Raw genomic sequence first — 8,925 nt, forward strand, 5'->3', positions numbered from 1 at the left:
TTACCATTCTTCCACTGTGATGCCCACCTGCCGACTCACCTACTAACTTAGGAAGTCATTCCCTACTAATTCTTCCTGCAGAACAGATGTCTTGGATGCTTCTGCTTCTGGCAAGGATCTGAAAGTATTGCACAGCTGTATGTATTCCAACTCAAAGGCAAAGGATCAGAGAAACCAGACAAAGCATAAACAGTGAAAAATTGCTTCTATTCAGTATAATTAAAGTATGAGTGTTTGGAAATTGCAAGGTTGAAATTGCTTAGGTGTACCCTCCCCAGAATGGGAGGAGAATAGGTCAAAAAATCAAGAAAAAAGAATCAGAAAGTGGTTCCTTTAAGAGTAAGCAAATATTCTCTTTAAAAAAAACTGTACAAAAACTAAAATCTAATATTAAAGTGAAAAGTATGGATTTTGGTCCTTATATGTAATTTCCAAGGATGTCTTGATGTGGAGTTGCACTATTTGGCTTTGTGATTTTGGCTGTACAGGTTAGTAATAGAAGCAGATCAAAACACTATGATTGGTTCTAAACCTACTTACAGGTCTGGCAGCAATAAAGGTATCTATGAAGTGTCATGAGTCAAACAGTACGGCTTTGTCGGTACTTTAGCTTTACAACCCAACTACATTTCATTGCTTTCCCATTTGTGGTGAGGGCTGTTATCACTGTAACTGGTACTGCCACGTTGTTCCTACCTGTGCCACTGCCACAAAAACAGCAGATTCCCTAAACTGAAATAGGATGTGCACCTCCCTCTTGCTTCAACAAGGATTTTACTGCTAGAGCATTTCCAACTCTGTTCAACAGTATTTCTCTAAGTGAATCTTAACTATATGTAAATGTATTTATTTATGTGTTAGTTACTCTTTGAAAGCATATTGCCTTCTGTGTTTCCTGAGTGTATAGCAGCTGATAACCACAAGTACTATCCTTGTTTATCATAAGTAATTTAAGTACTCAGCTCTTCCAGAACTATCAATTGCTTTACTAATGGGTAGTTTTGTAATAGAGATCTGTTAAAATACTGTTCCCCAAAAGCATTCTAAAACAACTTGGATCGATCATTTTGTAGAAAATAATTACTTTCCAAATATTTTTAATATTTTGGTACTAGTAGTGTCTTGGTATTTGAGTTTTCTTTAAGTAATCTAAATTAGTTACGTACATTGGACAAGGATGTTAAGGATATTCAGGCTCTTAGTTACATTTGTAAAAGCACTTAGGTGTCTCAAAAAGACACCTTCCTGTACCTACTTATATACAGGTACCCATAGACATATCTAAAAATGTCTTTAAAAGTTGGCCTTCATTTTCCAGCACGGCTGAACATCAGTGATCTTTAGAGTTTGTGTATACAGTGTATGTTGAGTTGGTTAGACTGAAGGAACACGTGAACCATATCTGCTATCCATTTGTAGTGTCAGTATCATTATTTATGCTTGACATAACTGTAATTTTTCCCAAATGAGAAGAAGAATAAGCTTGATCAGGATGAGAAGTCTTTATACAAATAGAACTGCCATTCCACTATGGTGTTCTGTGGGCATGATGATAAAGTTTAAAAAAAAAAAAAAAAAAATCATGTCCCAAACTAACATAGTTGTAGCCTGAGCAAAAATTGCATTTTGAACTGGCTTAAACTTGCTCTGAAATTCCATGAGTTAATATGCTGATCCTCTAGAAAAATGTTTGAGTAAGAAAGCAATTAAAAGCCTCTACAAATTAAGATCACAACTTTTCCCCAAAAGCACGTATTAGAGACTTAGACTTACTGAAGCTCAATATGATCTAGTTTAAGAAAAAAAAGGTCTATATGGATTAAAAGTTATTCCCCTGCAGTGGGGAGAAGGTGACCAGTCCCTGCTGCTGCTACTTCTAGAATGTTTTATAATCTCTATAGCTGCACAGTAGGACTAGATTGGCAGAACAGACAGGATAGCTCTTGAATGGCTGCTGTCCTCCTTTAGTAGAAGTGAGGCATGCTTCCTTGTCTTTGATGAATATTTCCTTATGCAGCACTCCTTTCTGACTTTCTAGTAGCCCACATCTATGTACGATAATTGGAGACAGATGAAAACAAGAACAGACTACTGGGAAACGACAAAAATATCCATCTGCTCATCTCTGTGTCCGATGAGCTGTTGCTTTATGATCTTATGACTATCTGGATTTTTTTGTTGTTGTTGTTAACAGCCAGCTGGATTGATTTCAACTGAATAAAATGCACTTAGGCCATTGGGAAGGCATTAAAATACATCACTTCGGACTTTTTTGTAGGGATTATAACCTGGAGATTGTTACTGAACTACTACTGTGAATTAGCCTGGCCATCCTAACACTCTTGAAAAATTGTCCTTTTCTGTCTGTCAAGCCTCAGGCGTGACTTGTTTTTGTTTTGGAATTCAGCTTTGGCTATAATGGGAAATGGAGCAGGGAACTGTTAGTTCATCTTTCCCCAGTGCTCTGAAGACATAAAATATTTTGGGTAGCTGCTTGGTACAGTTGCCTATATTCTCCTCAGGCAAAGGAATCTTAACATTTGCTCTCGACAGCCTGCCCTTAGCTGAGCATTCAAGGAGCTCTTGCTCCCCTTCTGTTCCCACAAGGCGCCTGGGTATCTTTACTGCCAGTTCTGATTGAAGACACTGATTCAAGAACTCGATTTATGGAGAGTCCTGAATGTGTCTGGCAGATTCACTCAGCGGCTGTACTTCAGCGCTCAGTGGGAACCCTATCTTTCTGGAATTGTTCCTCGCTTGTCGTTTTTATTGTCTATTTTTCACTGCATTTTCATTTTGACTAATTCTTTTTCAAATGTGCACCATGTTTAGAGATTTGATTGATTTAAAATTCATTAGTACTGGGTTTAGATTTCTTAGCACCTTAGGGGGCTTAATGCCCTCAGTTGCAGTTTCCTAAAGTAAGATAAAATAAGTAATTCAAATATAGTTGTGACAATGCTGCATATTTTACAGAATAGAAGTAGAGGGTTTTTTTAATTCTTAGATCTCTTGCTGTAAAGTGTCAGTAATCCTATGCTAGTCAACATCTGTGCTGTCTGGATGTAGCACGTCTTGGTTTTCATTTTTTAGCTAGTAGAGCAGGAATTACTCCTGTGGCAACCAGATCCTGCAGGGTTAATACTATTTCTTTGAAGTTCCTACTGATATTGCTTGCTACATCTTTTTGTCACAGGTTTTCAAGGTATTTTCTCTTGCATGGATTGTCAGTTTAAAGCAATGCAAAATGGGTTACCAGGATAGGAAAAACTCTGCTGTGTTAAAGCCATGCTAAAGCTCTAATCTTACAAATGAGTGTGATATGCTGCGTACATAAGCTGTGAATGAAGTTTTGCTTTTACAGTTCTTAATAACAGGCAAGACTTGCGTGTGTAAAACTCTTTCCATCCAGGATATAAAAAACGAATACATGTTAATATATATGTTAACAGCAATACATTTTTAAGTCAAGAGCATCCTTCTGATATTAGTTAATTAGTTACACAGTTTTCCTTCATTCACTGAATTACTCTGTTTCATGTGGGAATGGTTCAAAGCTGCACCAGGAGAGGTTTAGACTGGAGCATTTATTTACTGAAAGAGTGGTAAAACACTGGACCAGGCTTCCTAGTGTTTAAGGGGCATTTGGACAATGCCCTTAACAACATGCTTTAACATTTGCGCAGGCCAAAATTGGTCAGGCAGTTGGACTAGATGATCATTGCAGGTCTCTTCCAACGGAAACTATTCTAGTCTAGTCTATTAACTTCATTTCCTTGCTCCACCCACCCTGAAAAATATGAATGTAATAGTAATCACAGTGCCTTGCTGGTTAGTAACATCTGTTTGCAGCTCTCTGTTTTTCAGTGTATGGTATTTAAAGCTTTATTAAAAAAAAAAAAAATGCCTACAGTGGAAAGCTGCTGCAGTCCTGGCACCTAATTCTAATAATTCATTACTTCCTAAAATGAATAATTCATCCTTTCAGCAAAGGTAGCTGGCTCATTCATGACTTGCTTTGCAAGCTCCCTCTTATTTTTCACTTGTTAGTCGCCTGGAACGAGCAGATGTTTTGTACATCCCCCTCTCTTTGTCTTTTGACATTTAGATATCTTTGTAAATAAAAAGCATATTTAGGAGCCACAAAACAACACGTATGAAAACTGCCATAGTCAATAAATTTGTACAGATTTAGGCTTCTCTGACATTTGGCTGTTTTGGAAAACTGTTCCCATTATGCTGCATCCCTTTCCATTCATTTCAGTATTTCTTCATGTATTTACATATCAAACAACTTTTTAAAGTGCTGACCTAAATTATCAAAAGTGATCATTAATTTCCCATGCCTCAGATTTTAAGTGCTCAAGTTAAGAGTGGATCTTGGCTAGCTTCCCTTTGCTTTCTTGAAACCTTTCCATTTCCCTGCTAAATACTGAGATACCCCAAAATCATGTGCTGCTTTTGGCAATTTCAGTCAGTGGATATCAAAGTGAAAGTAAAATCTTAGAATTCTATCACATGTACAAATTAAATGAAAAAGCACAGACACAAAGATACAGAGGTTTGAATTTACATGTACATTAGAAAATGCATGATTGCTTTTTTTTTTCCCTCTGGACAAGTTCTATTTGCAAACTGAAATACAGCAAGATCAATACCATGTGCAAAAACTTAAATGGCAGCTTTTGAAAAATTGCCCCATTAACCTGATGAGTTTCTAATAACAGTAAGATGTAAAAGCTTTTTTTTCCCAAGCTATGTAGGATTTTGTCCTACAGGTTTTTTTTTTAAAGCTACTCTGCTGTTAAAATAATTTAACTGCAGTGTTTGAGTATAATTTGTCCTATATTTCTTTTTCTTTCTCTGAGGAGTTACATAACTTTTTCATTTCTAATGAGTTTTCCTAAATATAAAGTGTGATGTTATATTACGCACCTCCTTTGGCTCTAAACCAATTAATTTGAAGTGGTTCAAGGCCAAACAGAAGTCTACGAATGCATCCTAGCATTCTGGTGAAAGGTTTGTTTATGCACTTTTTGTTTTAAATAAATGATTCAATAGTTAAGTCAATCTTCTATTGAAATTGATCTTATCCTTTAAATTCCTGTAATACTCTAAATTAATAGAGGATTGCTTGGATATCTGCATGACCTTGTGTTACTTAGATGCTGTTTAAAATCCATTTGTATAATAGCCAAAACATTATTGTGCTTTCCTAAATCAGATAACTTTAGCCATTTAAATGACTGTTTAAATCATAAGCAGGATTAACCTGGGAAGAGATCAGTAAAAGATCAACCTCACTTTACCCCTAAAGCAGTGCCTCTTCGCCTTTAAGTATACCTGCTGCTGTCTCCCCAAATCCCTCTGCCAGAGCTCTGCCTCCTCATCATCAGGACTGTCACTCTTCTGCTCCAGCTTAGCAAGTGGTGGGTCTGGTAGCTGGGGCTAGCAAGAGGCCTGGAGAACAACTCATCTGTCAGCACTGCCTCTCCCTTTCTCCCTCAGACTTGGAGCACTCATCTTCCCTGCTATATTTTGGCACCTTCTCTTCAGTAAGAGATGAACCTGCAGGTCTACAGACGGTATGAGGAGGGATGGTACATAATCTGCCTTGCAACACAATTTCTCCCTCCTGCTGCATCTGCAAGCTCGGAGTACTGACTCTCAGAGCAATCCTTCTGGCTTTCACTGCCCTGCATTTTATGTGGGTATATCACTGATGTTTGCTCCACCATTTGAGAACTGCTGCTCTTGAGAATCCAAGTGCTTCCTAAAAGGGAAGTTCTGGTTTAGCTTCATTGCTGTCCCAGTGTGGATTTATTGGGCAGAGAGAGGGACTGAAGAGACTACATAAACCTCAGCAGTATCTGGTGAGGTCGGCTCCTGTTGTTTCACGTGCTAGTAGCCATGCAGCTAGCTCTACCTGTCTGACTTTGCCATGCATTTCTTGCATCTCCTTTGATACACCACTTAATCTGTGTTTCTCAACTGCTGAGTAAGAGTTTAATATAATTTCTGAAGATTATTGGCTTGTTAAAATGGACTAGTGGTTCATGAGCATTTATATGAGAATGCTTTTCTTCCTTTGGTATTTGTAACCTTGGGTATCGAAGGGATGGACCACTTGATGCTTTAGGGTAAATAAACTGCTGGGACACCTTGCAAATAACAACAGGTAGTGCTGCTTTACTTCAGCAGAGTTTGTCCCTTTTCGTGAATGCTTATGTGGCACAAGCAATTGCTGCATTGCACTGCATCAGCACTGTTCCTAATCCTGATTTGGAATCATCAACTGTTAGCTTGACAAAGCGTGACACATGGTATGTTGAAGTGTTTTCAGCTGCACTAACACAACAAATTGTAATGGCTCCAGAAGAGCCATTTCAGTTGATTGTGTCAATAAACTACAACCCACAAAGAAAAAGACATGTGACCAACCTGAATAAAGCATCATCAAATCACAAATAATAGGTTAACGGTAACAATTTTTGTCCTCATTTTCAGAGAAAGTATTTTGCAGGAAAAAAAAATCCCTGTAATTTCTAGAGCTTGTGCCTGTGATGAATCAGAGGTCCAGCCCTATGGCGCTTACCCGTTTACAATATTTCCTTCATTTCCATGTGTAGAGTGTGTGACTTTATTCTTCATTCCTCTGCTACAAAATGAAGACTTGGCATGTGTTCTCGGTTTAGGTCAAAATGCAGGCTGTCCCATGCAATTGGTCTTTCTCCAGCTTTTGTGAGACATAGGCCTACTGTTATTTAAGGAAGGCTTTTGTATCTTTTCCTGGACCAAGTGCCAGCAGATGCAAGCTTGGCATTACTTCCTATTTTTTTTCCTCAATTAGTTAGTTCATTAGGAAGAACTACATCTGCTTGCTGGTAGTGCAAATTTTCTGCTTTCATAGTTTGGCTGATGGTACACACAGTGAATTCCAACCTCACTGAGACCATTAAGGTTTCACACTAAGTAAATCAGGGTACAAGCTGACTTAATGAGACTAGCCGCTAGGTCATCAATTCTGTGCATTGGCTGCTTTTTCTGTTGCCTACGTACCAGTCAACACCCAGGAGGAGCTGTCGTGTTTCCTTAGAGATCACTAGCATTAGATAAAGATTGCTGGCCATGACACTTACGTGCCTCAGTAAGGATATGCATTATTTGTGAAGCACCTGGAACTTGCTGAGTTACTCTGTAGAAGGTACAGAGGAGGACAGTCCTTTCCCAAAATTTACTACCCCCTGAATAACCATAGCAAAATGACCTATAGCAGGAGCCCAGGAGGAAAGAGGTGTGCTAGTTTTGAAGACACATTTCTTTTCAAATACTCTTTACATTAATATACACCTTTTTGCATCCTTAAGGTAGCAGCTTCTGACTAGGAAGCATGCCAGTGTTCTTAGTAAGTTACCTCATTCTTTCTTCTAAAACCATCAGTAGAAAACTGTAGTTGGTTATTTGATATCAGAAATGAAATCCTCTTAGCTGCTCATTTCACACACCTGGCAAATAAACACACTTATTAATCACAGATATTCGTGTGTGTGTATGTATATGCATATACACAAATACATATCTTTTTTTCTGTTACATCATGAGATATGGGGTGAAATGCACTTGAAATGAAAAATGCTAAGCCAAGTAGTAGTACCGAGTAACAACAGTGCAATATCTAGTTGCTTAACAAAATGCTGTGTAAGCATTTTTCTGTAAAACCAGAGAACTGGTAAGACTATGCCTAGTTAACATAGATTCATACAAGGAAGATTACCATTAAAGAAATGCACAGTGCCAAAGAGAAGATTAACTTACACTTAAATAGGCTTTCCAGAATTCTCTTTTTCTCTACAAGGAACACTGAAACAGAGTACGCCAAGAACATGATCAAATAACTGAAAAAAAAAAAAGTCTCATCAGTCAACTGGCGAATTTACATCCATTCATCTTAATCTGATACTGATACTTCCTTGGGCACATACTTAATACACAATTGCTTTTGACGATCTTCAGCCAACAGAAGGGCTCAACTATAAAATCACAGAAGCTGGAGATGAAAGGACCTAGTCAGTCAATTCGTTAAACCATTTGCTGTGTTATTTTGGCTCCCTATAGTATACTGTCAAACATACTGCTGATCGTCATTTGGACTTTTGATGTCATTTGGCTTCTGAATGACTGTGGCTTCACACACAAATGAATGGATTACACTCACCCATCCGTGGGTTATTCATCTGTTCTGTTCAAGAACAGTTGCTTGTAAGACAAGGGTATTGCCAAAATTAAATAATTAAAGTGCTGCTTGCTTTTTGAGAAACACCTTCATTTCCACTTACAGGTGCAATTTTCTATATAAAATGAGTAACATATTTTTTCTGCTTAACACATCAAAGTATGATTTATGAAATGTTACTCAAGTAAGACAAGCTTATTTTACACTTTATTTACTAAGAAGAGAACACTGATGGGAGAAATAAATGAGATAGATAGACAAGATGATCCATAGTCACAGACATGACTTGCTTTATGCCACAGCCAGGAAGGAAATCTGGGCCTCTTGCATTACGGACCACTGACCTCGGAAAAAGAGAGATGGAATGCATTTTGGATTGGACAACTGGAACAAACCACATAAGAAATCAGTATGTATTGAGAGGTAATGACAGAATGCCAGCCATATCTGCCAGACACATGGGTCAAGATGCTCTGAACATGTAGGGCTGCAAAAATAAGGCATCGAGGGCTATATAAATACTGCTGCCCTTATAGTGCTCAGAAATAAATTCAATATTTCAGAGTCCTCTTCTTCTCTATTTGGTATGATCTTCTGTAACAGCAACAAAATCAGAACTGCTTGCTTAGTAATTGAGAGGCACAACAATCAATTTCTACCTTGAAATGTTTTGTGTTGGTTTGGGAGTATTC

The sequence above is a fragment of the Chlamydotis macqueenii genome, chromosome 4 (genome assembly GCF_036417535.1).
Source record: "Chlamydotis macqueenii isolate bChlMac1 chromosome 4, bChlMac1.mat, whole genome shotgun sequence".
Taxonomy (NCBI): Eukaryota; Metazoa; Chordata; class Aves; order Otidiformes; family Otididae; genus Chlamydotis; species Chlamydotis macqueenii.